General features: G+C 46.2%; 1 non-coding gene across 1 annotated transcript; it reads right to left on the bottom strand.

Annotated features, from left to right (window-relative positions):
* Window positions 1–9,676: 9,676 nt before the first annotated feature.
* Window positions 9,677–9,748, bottom strand: Trnat-ugu (transfer RNA threonine (anticodon UGU)). Its single transcript has one exon. It is a non-coding gene; the product is annotated as a tRNA-Thr (tRNA).
* Between the last annotated feature and the right edge of the window lie 9,857 nt (window positions 9,749–19,605).

Raw genomic sequence — 19,605 nt, 5'->3', positions numbered from 1 at the left:
ACTACCGACTAAACACCAAACGACAAATGATATAATCGTAACAAAGTTTAAAAGGTTTTACCCAGGATGAGTGCGAACAGAAGCAAGGTAGGAAGACCAGAGAACCGAAGCATGGTGCGTGTTCTGCGAAAAACAATCAAAGAAACAAAATACATCATCTTTGCAGATACCAAACCGCTAACGGCGAGTGTGAAATTTTGTTTTAGAAACACTGTTTCAAGGCATCAGCGAAATAATTGTCTGTACAACAGGTTTGTTTGTCCTGCTTAAAATACACAAAGGTTTACATTTTATCACCGTTAGGATGGAACATCAAGGACATAAAAAAACTAACGTTTCGCCTCTTCCAAAACGTTTTTCTTCATCTGAGTGTATGATAGCATTGTGTTGCGAGTAAATATTCATACATGTTTGTTCTGCACTTACAAAGAACTCAATGTCCTGCAAATTCAAGTATTCGTAATTTGTAAGCTGCGAGCAGCCATTTAAATACTAAGCATAATGCTTTTGAGGAAAAACTTCTCGAAAATATGATTTCAAAAAATGAAAGGTTCGCAAAGCTTGTTAACTTCAAATAACGTGGGCGTAACATTTTCACTTACCTCAGAAACTTCGTGTGAAAATCAGAATGACCAATTATTTGCTTGGCTGGTAGGGCCTTTTGGCTTCGGCATTTATTTACGACTTGCGAACATCAAAAACGGTCATTCCAATCAGAAAAGGATGGTGGGCATAAACGCACAAATAGACACCAAAAAAGGAAGTATGAAATCTCCACTATGAATTCAGGCGGTGGGCTATAAAGCACACTGCCATTACAACCTTTTTCCGGAAAGAGAGGGTTCGAGAACCGGTGATATATTGGAGTTGGCAGGACGTGTACAGGAGCGAACAATGAACTCCAGATTGTTGTCGCGGCCCTACCAACAGATAAAGTGCGCCGCCTAGAACTACGCGTCCGCTACAGAAGTAATGGTACCTGATTATGAGGGTGAACATTTTGATAAGACGCTATCCAAGCAACCCACACCAGCTGTCTTAGTGTACGCTTTCAGAACACACTGAGAGGTTTAAGACCGGCACTGCTACGACAGTGGTTACCTGACTGAACCTGAGATTTTTGAGAAGAAAATGAAATATAGGCAGAAACGGATTGTGGCAGGCCAAGCTTAGCACACTTTCACAAGACCTTAGAGATATTTTCAAAAGCAGTGCATCTGCACAGATATCAATAGCCGTGACAGAAAATAGCATCAATTAATCAATAAGTGGAAAGTGACAATTAAAATACACGTCCCTCCAAATCGTGTATAGCATGTGAATAAATTAATCCCTATAAGTTGTGTGTCTTTTTTCGCTGCCTTTTTTTTCTAGTATATATGACTTCTACAAACCTGCGTTGTGGTATAATTCGCGCAGATGCATATCTCCCTCAGAAATTGTTTCTAGCATGAACGTTATACCTCAGATAATTTCAAGCACATGCAAACAATCTGCTTCCGTATATATATATATATATATAAATTTATGTATATATATATATATATATATATATATATATATATATTATAATAAGTAAAGAGTCGGATACACAGCATGAACAATAACAAACAATGTTTACTTATGTAGCGGCAACGGGACTTGCCTTCATCAGAGTAAAGTTACATGATTACAGCAAAATCATGTAACTTTACTCTGATGAAGGCAAGTCCCGTTGCCGCTACGTAAGTAAACATTGTTTGTTATTGTTCTCGCTGTGTATCGGACTCTTACACTATTTTTGCGCGCTTTGTGAGTTTATCTTTCTCTAGATTTATATATATATATATATATATATATATATATATATATATATATATATATATATATATATATATATATATATATATATACATATAATATATATCTATAACACAACAAAAGTTGGAACAATGTAGCGACCGCAATTGTTGCCAAAGTTTCCGCAAAGAGATACCATTGCTTTCGTCAGGGCAAAGCAAGTCAGGTTGCCTTTAAGAAGTCAAATCGCTGGAGAAACAGTGCAAACCATCGTGGTCGCTGCATTTTTCGAAGTGTTCTTTTGTTCTGTTACCTACCATCTTCCTAGTTTCATTGCTCTCTCTATCTCTGTCTCTCTCTCTCTCTCTCTCTCTTTGATATCTCTTTCAATTGAAACAGATAACAAATTTGGAAAGAAAGAAAGTAGAGAAAAAATGCCCGCCAGGTGGGGTCCGAACCAACGACCTCCAGAATACCGGTCTGGTGCGATAACCACTGCGCTACCGGCGGGGCGATTTTCTCCTCCACTTTCTGGGGTATTTATGTTTAGGTATTTTCGTTTCCTCTGCTTGGGGGTGGTAGCCAGCGCCAATCGGATTACTCGGGGTGGAGGGGACATTCTTTTTACCCCCGGGTCGTGACTCGAGTGTTTACCACATGTCGAGAGTGGTCGACCATCGTTGAACCCTCTTGAGCTTCCTATGGCACCAAGACTGCCAGAACAGAGGCCCTCGCTATGCATGGAGCGAATCAGAATATGAAATAAGGGGCTCGTTGAAAATAACACAGAAATAAGAGTAGTCAGTCAAGACAACCTCGGAAAGCAAAGGGGTGGATGTGGTAGGTCATTGAAACACATAAAGATTTTGGAAAGAAAGAAAGACAGTGGAGAAAAAATGCCCGCCAGGTGGGATCAGAACCCACAACTTCCAGAATACCGGTGTGGTGCGATAACCACTACGCTACCGGTGGGGCATTTTATCGTCCACTTTCTGGGGTATTTATGTTTAGGTATTTTTGTTTGCTGGGCTTGGGGGTGATAGCCAGTGTCAATCGGACTACTCGGGGTGAAGGGGATGGTCTTTTTAACCCCCGGGCCGTGACTTGAGTGTCTACGACATGTCGAGAGTGGTCGACCAGCGTTGAACCCTCTTAAGCTTCATATGCCACCAAGACTGCCAGAACAGAGGCCCTCGCTATGCATGTAGCAAATCAGAATATGAAATGAGGGGCTTGTTGAAAATAACACAGAAATAAGAGTTGGCAGTCAAGACAACCTCGGAAAGCAAAGGGGAGGATGTGGTAGGTCATTGTAAAAGATAACAAATTTCGAAAAAATGAAAAAAAGTGGAGAAAAAATGGCCGCAAGGTGAGATTCGAACCCACGACCTCCAGAACACCGGTATGGTGCGGTAGCTACTACGGTACCGCCGGGGCGATTTTCTCCACTTTCTTTCTTTCATTCCAAATTCTTTATCTGTTTCAGCAGTATCTCCTACTGCTCAAGGGAAGGGGATGGCTTCAATGGCAGAATGTCTGAGGTTTTTGTGCAGTATAATAATAAGTGAGTCAGAGTTCCTGCGTTCTTGCAGAATTTACCCCTATCAGAGTACTGTGTAGTAAAGAGTAAATGCATAGGAATGGGGTGGGGAAAAGTACCTCCTTGAATTTGTCTGAGTGTGATTTCTGGGCTTTTGGTGAAATATGTTTGAGTACTGGGGAAGGTGGTTTGGTAGTATTGTGTGATTTCTTGGTAGGTGAGAAGAGGTGCGGGAACAGCACCTGTTTCAGCGGCCCCGTAAGCAAAGTCTCGGGCCTGTCGATGAGCAAAAAAAATCACTCAAGCCAGCCGTATAGAGCTTAGCTGTAAAACGAACTTCAAATCAAATCAAATCATTTTATTTGCCATTATACATAGTAGATGGGAGGGCGGCGAGAAAAAAGCTGCTCACAAGAAGCTTGACCAGCCCACAGCCCCTGATTTATTTGGCTCAGCGCAGCTACACGGTTGTACATCAGTAGAGCGCATGTACGTGGCATTATAAATGAACTGAACACACTGGAGAAAAAAAAAATCATCTCCATTCCTTTAGAGAAGAAGAAGAAAAAAAAACAAGTTCCAGTGACAATAAAAACACGGTATAGCAAGAAATCACACGAAGGCTTCAAACTTGGGCGCTATACATGAGCCGGAGATTCCGGTAAGAACAAGAAAACAAATCAAAACCATCTACTTTGTAAGCGTTCAAAACAGACGGTAAAGTGTAAGATAAACGCTGTTGACCGGTATTTAGACGAGCAGTATGCACTAACCAGTATTCAGTATATCTAGTTGGGTAGTCAGAAACTTTTTTTTTGCAAATTTGCAAGGTCTGGCAAGGCAGTCAGGTTGTCTCCTATCTCTGTTTTAAACTTCGCGCTCAGTCGGTATTTGTACAAGTTGTGAATACTGATTATTCTGGCATTGTGGAATAGTTGAGCAGTGTGGGATCAGTACGATGCGTTATAGACATGACGAATAAATTTTTTCTGCAGTAGATAAATGCGCTGCAAACTAGAGGGCGCTGGAGTTCCTCATACCAGCTGACAACAGTTAAGATGAGAGAATAAAAGCGAGGTATAAAGAAGCAATTTAGTCCGCGTTGACAGCAAATGTTTTAATCAGCCTACCATACCAGCGATTGAAGCTAACTTCGCCGTGAGAAAACTTATATGTTCGTCCCAAGACATATGAGAAGAAAATATTACGCCAAAACACTTGAAGCTCTCGACAATATCGACATTAGAGGAGTTCAGTACTATTGCTTGATGTGCTGGGAGACCTTGTTTTTTGGCCGAAAAATAACGGCTTTAGTCTTCTGTTGATTTATACACATGGAGTTTGATGCTGCCCATTTTTGTAGCACTGTCATGGTGTCGTTACATGCGGATAATATATTCGAGATATTTTTTCCTGAAAAGAAGATGCTAGCATCATCTGCATAAATAATAAATCTCGCTTCCCGGTTAATGTTTACAATATCGTTAAGATATAGATTGAAAAGGAGGGGTCCCAGTATGCTGCCTTGGGGCACATCAGCGAGAAGAGGTTTAACTGCAGAAGAAGCACTAGTCAGCTTAACAACTTGTGCTTTATAACCAGGAAAAAGTGTAAAAATGCGTAGAATTGGTTATAACTGTAAAACATCCCCCTCGCGAGGGGCACGATCAAATGCAGAGCATTTCCGCGGGGGGCGCGCCTGCAAGTCGTATGGATTACGTATTGGTTGTTGTTGTTGTAATTGTTGTCTTCCAGCGTAGACATTGTCTATGAAGTCGATGGTGAAACGTGAAACGTGCCGTGAACCCCGTGCCGCGGCTATGACGCAACGTGGAGCGGCTATGACGCAACGTGGCGCGGCTATGACGCACCACAATCCAACACAATCCACTTTAATCCAATCCTATCCAAGCCAATTCAAGCCAATTCAATCGAATCCAATCCAATGCCCCTCGCGAGAGAGCCACCACACGAACGCGTGATGTTGACGTCACGATCACGCTACAGATGTTAGCGACCGGAGCACGCGCGAACGACATATGTCGTTTAAGCGCGAACCGACCGCGGCGAGACAGCGCAATGCGAGTGCCCCCACCTGTTCTTGCGCGTGAACCAATTGTTGCTAAGCGCGAACCCAACGCGGCGAGAGAGGGTGTTGCGCACGTTCCCACCTGTTGTGCGCCCGAACCGAACTCGGCGAGAGAGGGCGTTGCGAGTGGAGTGAAGGTGAGGAAGACGCGGGGGAGAGGGCGCACCTGTGGCCGACGGTTGAATGAGTCAAGGATATAAGGCGTGGGCGTAACCTTCCATTCCGTGTCGGCTTTGTGGCGCAGTCGGTAGAGCACCATGTACCATGCGTTCCGCCCGCAGCGTCGTGGGATCGAAACCTGGCGCCGGTAAGTATTATTTTTTTATATAGTGTAGGGGGAGCGATGCGGACTACGGACGTCAACGCGGGTGATATGGTGAGTTACTGAAATGCCCTGCATTTAAAATTGTTGCCCACCAATGCAAAGTGGGCGGGAGTCCACACAATGTTCACCCGATGGGCTGGTGGAACCGTCGACGTGACCGAGCAGTTGTAGTTCTTCTTACCCGAAGTTACATTTTTCTGGTTTTAGTGCCAGAGCGGCAGCTCGGACAGCCTGAAAACACACGTCAATCTCTCCAAGTGCTCTTGAGAGGTCGTGGAAAACACCACGACGTCGTCTAGGCATACCAAACGCGTTTGCCTCTTTAATTCATACAGAACCGTGTCCATCATTCTTTGAAATGTGGCAGGCGCTGAGCCAAACCAAAAGAACTTTAAACTCATAAAGTCCGTAGGGAATAACAAGTTCGGTATTTTCACGGTCACGCTCATCGACTGCAATTTGCCAGTATCCGCTCTTTAAGCCTATTAATAAGAAGTAGCGCACATGTCGTAATCGATCTATTGGGTCATCTATTCTCGGCAGAAGATATGCGTCTGTTTTGTTTGCTTGGTTCTTTGGTTTTGGTTTGGTTTAGTTTGCGATAACCGACGCCAAATCTCACGCTGCCATCCTCCTTCTTGACCACGACGACGGGTGACGGCCAGGGGCTTGTCGATAGCTCAATTACGTCGTCAATATGCATCTGGTCCACCGGCTGCCTTTTGCGGGATATTGGTAGGGTTTCTGCAGAACCGGTGTTTCATTTGCAGCAGTTTTATGCGGTGCTGACCAACTGGTTTTGGCGGACGACCGAAGTCGACGAAAAGAAGTCTCGTAAACCATTTAGGAGCTAAGAAAGCTGGCGTTGCTTTGTCGGCGGGAGCATACGGTTAACGTCGATTACGAGCTTATTTGACACCAAGGCTGCAGCTTGACTCTGCAGAACGAAGCAGTCCATTACGTTTTCGATAACTTTGAAGATGGCAACCAAAATTCCCTTGCCGACTCGTCGACGTTCATTTGAAAAATTTGTCAGCAGGACCTCCGGTTCGCCGCACGCTAGCGTCACCACACTCCCAGCGATGGAGATCCCGTAGTCAAGAATAAGGGCACTCAAGACTTCGGCAATACCTGGGCCGCATATTAGGTCATCACACCTAACGGAAGCAAGCAACCAGGCCATTGGTGGTACGGTAACTTCGTCGCCGACAATTCGCAGGTGTCGGGGAGGCTGCTGGTAAGTTCTGGTGTGTTCTCTTTTGTAGAAAATCTCGCAAAGCCTTTGCAGACGTGGATTACCGCATCATGCTCACGCAAGAAGTCAATACTTATAATAAGGTCTCTGCACCACTCTGGGAGGACGACGAACGTGCCGGCGAAGTCCGAGTCGCCAATGTAGACCTCACGGTACATTTCTAGCAAGGCGTCATTAGGTGGCCTCCGGCCGTCCGAATCTGAGGTCCATCCCATGGAGTCTTGACCTTTCTGATCCCGTCAGAGAGTTGCCGAATAATTATCGAGTAGTCCGCCCCGGTGTCCACTAGGTCATGTCGTGTCCGAAGAGTTCGGCTCGCGCATTTACGTCGACGTAGAAGTTTTTTGCTTCAGGTTCCCCAACTGCCGGCGGTAGAGGGAGGCCTTCGGAGCTTCGACTACTGCCAATTTGGCCTCCCAAAGTTGGGTCATCTAGTTTTCCCGTGGTGCGCTGGGGACCGCCGGGCAGGTGGCCCTCCAGGAATACGGCGGCTGGGCGGACTTTAGAGAGCTGAAGAAGGCGAACGCCATCTACGGAGTGGTGCGGTAGCCTGAAAGTGCCACCGATCTTTCCCAGAATTGCGGCCAAATAGCGGGGCTAAGAATCTAGGCAGTCCAATTTCGCGGTAGGGGCACCGGCGATAAATATGCCCTGGTTCGCCACAGTGATAGCCGAGTGGCTGGTGGTGGGGTTGATGGCGTAATGTTTTGCATTCTGCCATGTCTGGATCGGCTTGACTGAACCGACGGGCCATGTCCTCTGCAAACATACCCACACTCTCGTTAGGTTTCTGCGTTTGTGCTTCCACCAGACGCTGTGCTTGTTCACAGTGGTCAGAGTTTGCAGATTTTCCTTTACCTCCTGCGAAAGGCCTCCCAATTGCGCAGGCTCACTTCCCAATTTTCGAACCAGGTTCTTGCACATTCCTCAAGCTGCGAAAAATACTTGTTGGATCTTTTGGGTGGCACTCCACTCTCTGAATGCCGCCACATGCTTGAACGGTTCAAGCCAGTCCTCAACGTCTTCGCAAGCCTCTCCAGAGAAGTGGATGGGTTCGCGGGGCTGCTGTAACGTCACCGTATTAGGCATTGCCTGCACCATTACCTCTGGCTGGGAATCGTGCATCTTTAGTGCCGGCTCCAAGAGAGGGCCCTGTTGTGGAGGAAGGACGAGTTTCCGGCGGCTACACCGATGAACCGGAGTGTGGATGGGCTAAGATCTCTCGGGGCTAACGTCCGGTGCCTACGGGGCATCGGGAACACCCTCCACCGGTGTTGCCTCCTCTAAAATAGGGACACAGGGAAATTGTCTTCACAAAGACGCAGGGGCAAAGTATTTATTTGCGATGTGCCTGACGTGCCAGGTAAAACAGACAGAGAGCAACGGTTGGTGGGTAGCAATGTCGCGACCAAAAACCAAGAACACGAGCCGCTACCTAGCACCCGCTCCTTCGTCGTCCTCAGCTGTACCCCATCACACTGCATGTGCCCTTGCGGGGGATTAGCGTGTTCATCCTACTTGATAATGCTGTTATCCCAAAGATTGAACGTGACATTATATTACATACATTATACATATCATCACCAGCCTATCTACGACCACTGCATTGCAAAGGCCTTTACAATTATTCCCTATTTACCCCAAACCTGTGCTAACTGCGACCAATTTATCCTCGCAAACTGCTTGATCTCATCGACCCATCTAACGATGGGCAGCCCCCTGCAACGGGTGCCTTCTCTAGGGATCCACTCTGTTACCCTCTATGACCAAAGTTATCTTGCCTTCGCAGTGCAAGCCCTGCCCAGGTCAATTTCTTCGCTTTAATTTCTACTAATACGTCCCTAACACGCCTTTGTTCTCTGACTTACTCTGCTCTCTTCATGTCCTTAATGTTGCACCTATCATCTTCCATTTCATTGCGCCCTGAGTCGTTCTCAATATAAGTTCAACCCTGTATTGAGCCTCAAAGTTTCTGCCCCGTAGGTGAGTACCGGTATGATAAAGCTGTCATACACTTCCTTCGTAAAGGAACATGGTAGGCTGCAATTTATTAGCTGAGAATTCCTGCCGAGTGCAGTTCATTCCATTTGATCGTTCGAAATATCTCTGTCCAATAGTTGGGAGCCGGGGTCACAATTTTGCCTAAGTATATATATTCGTTTACTACTTCCACAGGCTCGCACCTATCCCAAACCACTATATATATATATATATATATATATATATATATATATGTATATATATGTATGTATATATAAATATATATATATATATATATATGTATATATATATATAAGTCCGCAGTCTCACCCGCTGCGGTGGCTCAGTGGCTAAGGCGTTGCGCTGCTGAGCACGAGATCGCGGGTTCGATTCCCGGCCGCGGCGGCCGCTTTTCTGATGGAGGCAAAAAGCAAAAACGCCCGTGTGTACGAGATTTCGGCGCACGATAAAGATCCCCAGGTGGTAAAAATTAATCCGGAGCCCTCCACTACGGCGCGCCTCATTGCCTGCGTTGCGTCGGCGCGTTAAAGCCCACAATCAATCAATCAATAAGTCGGCAGTCTACAACGCCAAAGGAGGCTAGGGGTGTTGTTGAACTTTTTTTCTTTTTTTCATTACGGGTAATGACGTTGCATTATTCCTAATATAGGAAAGACGGAAAGCAAGAAAGAAAGAAAGAAAAACACGCGCCCAGAGTGGGGACCGAACCCACGCCTTTCGATTACAAGACGAAAGCCCTACCAATTGGGCTATCTGGGCGACTGTGTTCTACTTCACTTCCAGGGGTATTTATATTTACCAGAACTGTATCTGATACTCGAGCGTGGTAGCCAGCACCACTCTGACTGCACGGGGAAAAGGGGACCTTCTTTTCAACCCCCAGGGCGTGACACCAACGTCTACAACCTGTCATGAGCGGCTAACTGGCGGGAAGCCGTGTTGTGCTCCCTAGGCATCAAGGCTGCCAGAACCGAGGCTCTCGCTAGGCTTTAGCAGAATAATATAATTAGGAAGTGAGGGGCTCGTTGAGGAAATATAGAAAGATTATTCGGCAGTCTACAACGCCAAAGGAGGCATAGGGGCGTTGTTAAACATTTTTCTTTTTCTTTCTTTTTTCTTTTTTTTATTACGGGTAATGACGTTACATTATTCCTAATATAGGAAAGACGGAAGGCAAGAAAGAAAGAAAGAAAAACACGCGCCCAGAGTGGGGACCGAACCCACGCCTTTCGATTACATGTCGAATGCCCTACCAATTGAGCGACTGTGGTCTCCTTCACTTTCAGGGGTATTTATGTTTACCAGAACTGTGTCTGACACTTGAGGGTGGTAGCCAGCGCCACTATGACTGCACGGGGAGAAGGGGACCATCTTTTCAACCCCCAAGGCGTGACACGAACGTCTACAACCTGTCATGAGCGGCTAACTGGCGGGAAGCCCTGTTGTGCTACCTAGGCATCAAGGCTGCCAGAACCGAGGCCCTCGCTAGGCTTTCGCAGAATAATATAATTAGGAAGTGAGGGGCTCGTTGAGGGAATATAGAAAGATAATTCGGCAGTCTACAACGCCAAAGGAGGCATAGGGGTGTTGTTAAACTTTTTTCTTTTTTTTCTTTTTTCTTTTTTTTATTACGGGTAAGGACGTTACATTATTCCTAATATAGGAAAGACGGAAGGCAAGAAAGAAAGAAAGAAAAAGACGCGCCGGGAGTGGGGACCGAACCCACGCCTTTCGATTACATGTCGAATGCCCTACCACTTGGGCTATCTGGGCGACTGTGAACTCCTTCACTTTCAGGGGTATTTATGTTTACCAGAACTGTGTCTGACACTTGAGGGTGGTAGCCAGCGCCACTCTGACTGCACGGGGAGAAGGGGAACGTCTTTTCAACCCCCGGGGCGTGACACGAACGTCTACAACCTGTCATGAGCGGCTAACTGGCGGGAAGCCCTCTTATGCTACCTAGGCATCAAGGCTGCCAGAACCGAGGCCCTCGCTAGGCATCGGGTAGACATCATTCCAAGTAATTTTATTTAGCACCCTGAAATCAACGTAGAAGTGCACTGACCCATCCTTCTTCTCCACAGAGACGGCCGGCGAATACCACGGGCTTGCCGAGGGACTATAATGCTGAACATGAGCATGTCGGCCACATTGACCTAAATATTTTAGATGCAACACCCGCCGCGGTGGCTCAGTGGCTAAGGCGTTGCGCTACGTAGCACGAGGTCGCGGGTTCGATTCCCGGCCGCGGCGGCCGCTTTTTTGATGGAGGCGAAAAGCAAAAACGCCCGTGTGTACGAGATTTCGGCGCACGATAAAGATCCCCAGGTGGTCAAAATTAATCCGGAGCCCTCCACTACGGCGCGCCTCATCGCCTGCGTTGCGTCGGCGCGTTAAACACCCACAATCAATCAATCAATCATCAATTTTAGATGCAACGCATCTCTTTAACTCGCCTTCTCCCTCCGGCGACTTCCGGCGTCCGTAATCCGCATCCCTCCCCCATTCTCCTCGCCCCACCAGCTGCGCGCTAACGCCGGTCTCAACGCAGCGCCCTCCCCCAATCTTCTCACCACGCCAGCTGCGCGCTAACGCCGCTCTCACAGAAGCGCTATCAGCGTGTTAGCGCTCGCTCCCGTCGCCGTGCCAGCTGTGCGTCAGCTCGCGTTAGCTGTCGGTGCGCATGCGCATGCGCTGATCTCTCTCCTTCCCCTCATCGTTAACGCGCGGTACATATAAATGTGGTAACTGCGCCGCTTTGCTCAGTCGTTCCGCCGCTCCGATGACATCCGATGACCACCGATGATTTGAATGGAGACTAACAGGCCTGCTATCGCGATGGTCGGCGCAACCGTACGTAATATAATAGAAACAACAACAAGTTGACACGCTAAATGGAAACAGTATAACGGAAACGCAACTGAAACATCACGATGCGTCGCATCTACCTATGGTTCCCCTGGTGGGAAGATGGTGTCAATTTTTTCTATCTAATGGAGAGACACAGTATAGATGACGCCCAACGATGTTGGGGCCATCCGTTTCGATGTAGTGCTCTGCGAAATGTGGGAAAGAGAGGGGGAGCACGAGTAGAAGGAATCTTGGTATTTAGAAAGCACGTCTCCAAGAGATTTTCTTTAAGAAGGAGTGAGATCGGGGCCGATGGCAGTACCAGGAAGAGGTGGGGGGGCAGTAACCAAATTGGGTGGGCACTATAGAGTTATGGAAGACGGTAGAATGGGGGCAATTTTGTCATTAACAGATCCAATTGTGCCAACCTTAGAGAACGGAACTGGTTCTGGAGTCGTATTCTGAACAGTAATGAGCGCATTCCCTTGCGTAAATCGGACAAGACCGGCAGCGATTGGAACACACCGCGATAGCAAACGAGAAGAGGGCTCAACAAAGACATTTGTGATGATGTTAAGGTTTAGAAGACACAAATACGAGTTGGAGGGATGCAGGAATGAGGGATCGCAACACGGGTTTCGGTAGAAGGGAGGACGTTTACATTTATGATGAGCGATCACAAAGACGGGACAGTAGATATTACAATAATGGGTAAATTTGTTCCAATGGAAGTAAACGGTTTTCATCTGCGTTTTCGGGCGCCATACCACAACATTTCCTTGAGTAACGGCTCCAGCAGAAATCGGTAAGATGTACTCCTGATGAGGAGGTATAACAAGTCCCGTGTAAGAGAAATGTCCCGTGTAGAAAAAAAAAACTTCCTGTGCAAAACCAAGTACGCACATATTTCTCAGACTATATGTTTGGCCGCAAGAAACGTAGGAAGAACCAATGGCGTAGCTTTCTTTTTCTGAACATAAGTAGGTTCAAAGGGTTCGATAATATCTTGGACCAATATTCGTAATAGCATTCAGTTTTTTTTCGAACATCGCTGTGATGCCATTCCCGGCCGCTTTTTCGGAAATAAGAGCCTGAGCGGTTTCCGGCAAGTGGATTGAGTCTATCATTCCTCTCACGGAGCAACTCGCTGCTCTGCCTTCCAAGTGACAGCTATTTATATTTATATTCAAAGTCAGAGTTATGTTATGGAAGCTTTTGCGATTCTTGAACCTCAGCACCTCCACTGCTCCACACAGCATTGTGGTTTCCTGGATCTTTTTTACTGACGAGTCACTTAGAAGTTCTGCTTTTCGTGTTTTAGTGAAGAGACGTTTCGATTAAGAAGGTAATTGATGAAAACTTGCTCACTTGCTCCGCAGCACTGCTTTTATGCCTTACCCTAGAACTATAGTACTAGTTGTAGCGAAGCAGCAGGAGTGATGTTAGGCAGACGAATATCTACTTGGTCTTACCTGATGAAAGGATTTTCATGGCAGGTCCCAAGTCCTCAACTCCACTCACTTCAAGAAACGCGCTGTCGGAAATACATTCCTCTAGGCACGTAGTCAGCATGATCTCAACTTTGTAGCAATCATAGTGGCTGAAGCGCACACTTAGACAAAACCTCCCTCAGGTTGTTCCAGCTGTATGCTAATCACAACGTGTAAAGCTACGGTGCTCGTTTGTACCTTAAGTGCCCCTCTTAGTAGGAGTATCGTTAGACTTGCCATTAGCAGATCGCCTTGCTGCCGACAATCTTTCCCGCAAACCAACACCTTGCATGACGTACCAGGAGCACCTGTACCCGCGCAAAATACTCGGATTAAAGAGGTGTATGAGTGAGGTCATTTTAACCCTGGAAGCTGTGCTCAGGAACTGGCGCCGTACTAACATTGGTAGCTCTGCTAGAAACAGTATGACTTGCTATATAGAGTACTCCACTTCCAGCACCCCGAATGGATTCACCCATGCGCTCTTAGTTCCTAAAGCTTGTGTGTTAGCCTCCGCGCTGTTGCTCTCCTCAGAGTCGCGCGACATGGCAGTTGATATCTTATGAAGAGTTTCGCGTTCGCGCATTTGGAATCTGTTTATAGGCACCAGGTAATATGCCGTGGTTTTTTATATAAGCCGCAGCTGGTAATTTGGAATGTGCCTCAATTTCGGAGTGACTAGACCTCTATTATGCAGAATGGCAACGTGTGTAAATGCGTTTGCACTATATGCGCGGCACCGTAATTAAAGCCAAACTTCTTATACGGACATCTGTTTAGTTTTTCAAGGCTATGGGGTGATATACCTAATTTAGTTTTAAACCAACAATTTTCCCCTACGCCTATCATAATTTTAAGCTGAGGGCCCAAAGTTTCTTCTTACTCGTGTTATGTGTTTTCGACAGATATTTAATTTTGACACCTTATTTTATACCATTCGTAGTCTTACCTGCTTTTAAACAACCTCTTACATCGTCTTTTTAATATTACTACAACTAAGCACTCTACAAGAAATATTAAAGTTGTGTATGATTTTATTTCCCTATCTCACCGGTGTTATTTTATTTGAGAATAATTAATATATACCAAACCTTTCAGCCTCTCACTGAAATCGCCCGCAGAGCATCCAAAATGCATTGCAGGAAAGGCTCCTTTTTGTAGCCGTTATGATGATTCTGGGTGAAGTGAAGAAAAATAAAACTCTTTCAGTCGGATAAATAAACGTGGGTACCTCGCGTTATAAAACCGACCGCGCCATTCAGGCAAGGGCGATGCAGTTTGGATTTCGTCAGGGGTGCACAGACATGCACAACTAGAAACAAAATTCACCCCTTCCGCTAAATATGACGAAGGTTGAACGCTCGAGGAAGCCATTGAATGCCTGTATGGCTAATACACTAGAGCAAAACCACAGCGCAGTAAAGCGTCTCGATAACGAACAGGAGTTGGCATAAAGAAGTCACAGTCTCACGCTGTACTATCGACGAATAAGATCTGTTGTCTTTATGCTGCCTTCGTATGGTGCTGGACTCTATCCCAGAAAGCTTCCCATTTTCCCTACGTGGTCGTTTTGACACAGATGTACTTGATTTTTGCACGGCTTTTAAAATAGTAATTCAATGTCGCTATGTTTAGGGGCGAAGCTCCTGAAGGCGTGGGTCTGTCTATCCTCGACGTATGTATGTAGCCACCTCTAGTTTAGTTCTCGGATTGTTTACTAGATGACGTGGCTACCTCTAGTTCAGTTCTTGGATTGTTTACTAGATGGCGGTACTTGTATATGATAAAAAGATGCGCTTGGATTGTTTACTAGATGGCGTGGCTACCTCTAGTTTAGTTCTTGGATTGTTTACTAGATGGCGGGGAGCGTTGTAATAAAATTCGTTCGCTGTTGGCACGCGCTCGGAGTCGCCCGATGGATAAGGCTGCAGATGTGTGAGCCCGCGAAGCAGAACGTCTGCCGCAGAAGCGCTCCGTGAAGCTGCGCGACGCCGCCGCCAAGATCCTGCCGTACGAGAGCGCGAGGGCGAAGCGTGTCGTCTGGCTGCGCGACGACGCCGCCAAGATCCCAGCGTTCGAGAACGAGAGGCCCAAGCGTCACGGCAACGGCGCGAGGACCCTGCCGTACGCGAAGCGGCACGGCTGTGGCGCGAAGAGGATCTCCAAAACGTCAGAGAACGGGAAGCGACGAGAAAGCGCGCGTATCGGCAGGCAGACCCCGATGCAGTGAGAGCTCGTGAAGCGTCTGCAAAACCCATCAGGCTAGCTCAGCCCCAAGGTGCCGACGCGCGGTTTAAGCGAGACTTTCTAGACGTTACGTTCGGACACAGATGTAGTGGGCGATCTTTCACTCAAGAGCCACGGTTTTACCTATGATTTCCCCTCAGGAGCTTCGCCCACTCATCATCATTCACCCCGTGGATATGCTGTGAACGTTTTGAATTGGAAACAGAGATATATATTTCTGCACCGACGACAGAGGAGAACCATGAACCCTGGTACATTACTTTGGATCATGCGTTAAATGTTGAGACTTCTATGACAGATTTGGGTATTCTTTCCGGATTCAAGAAATAACTTCGCCAATAAACTGCCAAAATATCCAACTGCAGCTGGTCGAGTTCTTCGACAAAAACTCTGTGACACTCAGATTCGATTGGTTAATTTTTGTCTTTCAGTTTACTGGCGTGTACATTATATCTCCTGACATCGTAGTGAACCAATGCCACCTATATTCCATTTGCTGACAGTGGGAATTCCTCCATTGAAACGAAGATTATGTGCCCTGGTGGGTAGACCATAACGAGCGAAAACACCTACTTCAACCTCTTCCAAGGCTTACGACGATCGGTCGCATCTCACTATTGTGGCCAGTCGGCACACACATCCCGCCATTCCCGCCATAAGTTGGGACTCAAGCTCCTGGCTGTTTGCAGCCATTTTTGTCTTACGTAAATGTAAACAGGCACTCTGTTATGTCCCCTTATGACGGTTAAGAGGGGTACAGGCGCACCAATTCATGCAATGCGTTTAAAAGAATTCCCTGTTCCGACTTATTGTGGGCCGTAAAGTAGTCCTTTTTAGAAATTATAGAGCCTTAGTGCCAATCTAAGCTCAACACCACGGTACGGTCACATCGCGTGTCGCAATCGTTTCACCAGACTGTCCTGTACACATAACGATTAAAATCAGTACGAGGTCAGCTTGTCAGTAAAATAACCAAAACCCACTCCTCTAGAACGGCGGTCTACTTTAGGAATAAGTATGCCCGCAATGCAAGCAACGATGCTTGCATCATAATAATGTGGTTTCTTTTGGCGTAGAGATGACAAATGTTCTCACATTCCAAACAAAAACAATGAACGTTTATTCCCCATTATTTTCTGAGCCGTTCAATTCGGTAATACCCGAAACACCTTGCGTAATTACTACATGAATTTACGACATATTGCAGACAGTTTGGACATGATATACGCATCAGGTTGCTAGCTTTTTGCAAATTATGTGTTGCTTGCAGTCTTGGCCAACTTGTCGTGCAAATCTACATGCTAGAAAAATCTTATGAGAAAAACAAGGCCGGAAGTTAAGCCACCTAACAAAAAAGGGTGCTTTCACAGTCAGCGCACAGGTACACTAATTTGTAGCACGTGTATAAGACGTGGCATTGTGTTAACGTCACGGTAGCTTCGGACATAGTTCGCGACAGAAACAGCGCTGGCGTAAGTGTTTTCCGTGTATGCTGATTTTTCTGGCTCAAGAACTTGTCCTGACTACATGATGCGAAGATCAAGTAACGTAATACACAAGGCTGGTGCAACGCGATAAGGTGCGTTTGGTAACCAATAAATAATTTGGGTACGTTATTTTGTGTCTACTGTTTTTTCCACCTTTTTATGGTCATCCCGTGGCCCGTGGTATCTTGTTACATCATCAGATACTCCTACAGACATCTGGCGCAGATAGAACAGCGACATAACAATGGAACCATCGCTCGTTTTAACTAGGCATATGAGATAGGTTTCCGAACTTGCTAGAGGCAGAGATGACAATAAACAGAATATCAGCTGCAATATTATCAACAAAACATTGCCAACAATATTCGTACAATAGAACGGCACCCAAAATTATTATAAATGAATGACATTGATATTGACTTCTGTAAACCGGTATTATGTATCAGGTCACCGCTGTGGTCGCATAGTTTAATATTATTCGCTCGGTGCACCCTGTGTCGAAGAACTCGACCAGCTGCAATTGAATATTTTGGCAGTTTATTGGCGAAGGTATTTCTTGAATCCGGGAAGAATACCCAAATCTGTCTTAGAAGTCTCAATATTTTACACATGATCCAAAGTAATGTACCAGGGTTCATGGTTCTCCTCTGTCGTCGGTGCAGAAATATATATCTCTGTTTCCAATTCTATTCTGCGGTTTCCGGGAAAGCGTTAGATACGTACAGTGAATTTAAAACTGACAAGCTCTTCCCATTTCGATTTTTATTTTCAAATTTTTGTTATCCCAGTCCGGTCATTTCGTTCTTTTGGTTTCCCTGTGTTAGTAACCCAAGCTGTCGGGACTACATATAAAGTTCAGCCACCTTATGTGTGCTGAAACGTCGCCAAAGACGATGCCGACTTTACCAAGGAACACAAGTTTATTGGGGCCAACTTTTACTCCTCTAAGCTCTCAAGGAATACGCATGCGGCGAACGTGCAGTAAAAGAATGACGCACAAATGACTGTCCGCGAATGATTGGCGCGCCGTTTGCACAGCGAGAATTAACCTTTACAGTTATTATTTCAGGAACCATAGAATTAGATCCCCTGATTATCAAATACGAACATCCCAGTCCTGTGACAACTGGGCGACAGACTCTCCCTACCGAATAACATGGCATGTGCGGCATTCAAACGACAGCAAAATTAACGCGCGCTTCGCTTCAAAAACATATAAGCCATTAGCGGCGGCCAGAGGCTGAGGCCAGAGGCAACAAAAGAATACAGTTAAGGAAAGAGGAGTCTTGCTGACTCACTATGCCTCTAAGGAGTGCGCGCCCCGCCTCTAGAGCGTTGGACCAATTCATAAACACTGCCTTGTCCGGAGTAGAACTGCGCCGGATATTACGGAAGGCTGTACTAGGTAGGTTCAACCAAACTAGGTGAGGCTCCCTGGCACCCAAAACAGCATTCCCTCACCAAAAATTTATTCGGTAACCCTCGTTGATCCGTCTTGCTAAAAACACCCCCAATGATTTTACAATCAAACCATAGGCTTCGAGGGACTCGAGAAGCGTGACTGGAGATCTTCGGGTCTCCTGCAGACGTCCTGCGGTGGACACAACCGGCTTTAAATAAACATAGAGGTAAAGGAAAGAGGAGGCATGGTTCACGCCAATATACAGCGCCAACGTTTCCAGTTTACGTACAGGCGGGGATTTATTATTACGGACCACATGAGTGCGTGACAAAAGCTATCGATGAGCACTGTGAAGGCCTCGTTCCTGTTGTCGACACCGGCGTGGGGCGCATGTTCGTCCTTTTCTAATAGCAGGGACGCAGCTTTTTTCGCTTCCTGCAGCGGTGCTGCGAGGGTCACTGAAACTCCGCCGAGTTGCGTGTTTGTAGCATACCCTTCATCCCGATAGCACGCTTGCGGCATTATGTGGTGACTGTGCCGGCGTTGGCTGAAGTACTTCTCGCATCCTGATATATACTTGCATCAAATCTTTTGTTTGATATTTTTATGTTTTGTGCTTTGTAGTTTATGCCCGATGAGACTAGCGGCTTGTAAACGGCATCACTGAATAAAGCGTGAATGAAGAGCAGTCATAAGGTGCCACGCTATGTTAATCAAAACGCCAGCGAGACGAATCGTGAACATTTATTCGTCTTATTTATTTTGTATGCTACTTGAACACTGAACATATCTTTCAGCTCGCCTTTTGCTGCCGCCACAGAGGCGATCTGCACGATTCCTAAAAAGTGATCTCGCTTTTTTCTGTTGCGGTCTAGTTCCTAACTTATAATGATCCAAAGATATGCTCAGAAATTTTTTGTTCACCCTGATAATCGCCCTTCGTAAAAATGATACCTCGGGATCGCATCGGAGAACGCTATTATAGAATCTGCCACTTTTCAGAAGGTATTGTTGAAAGGAAAATTTCCCGCACCCTAACAGGTCAAGGAATGCTGGTAGCCCAAAAATTCATGCCTACCGGGATAAAAAAGAACGGCGTATAGATAACCGGCGTAGCGGAAGGACGATGTCCAAAAC

The sequence above is a fragment of the Haemaphysalis longicornis genome, unplaced genomic scaffold (genome assembly GCF_048455015.1).
Source record: "Haemaphysalis longicornis isolate Haplotype H1 unplaced genomic scaffold, Haemaphysalis longicornis Haplotype H1 scaffold_7, whole genome shotgun sequence".
NCBI lineage: Eukaryota > Metazoa > Arthropoda > Arachnida > Ixodida > Ixodidae > Haemaphysalis > Haemaphysalis longicornis.
This window is presented reverse-complemented; position numbering and strand designations above follow the sequence as displayed.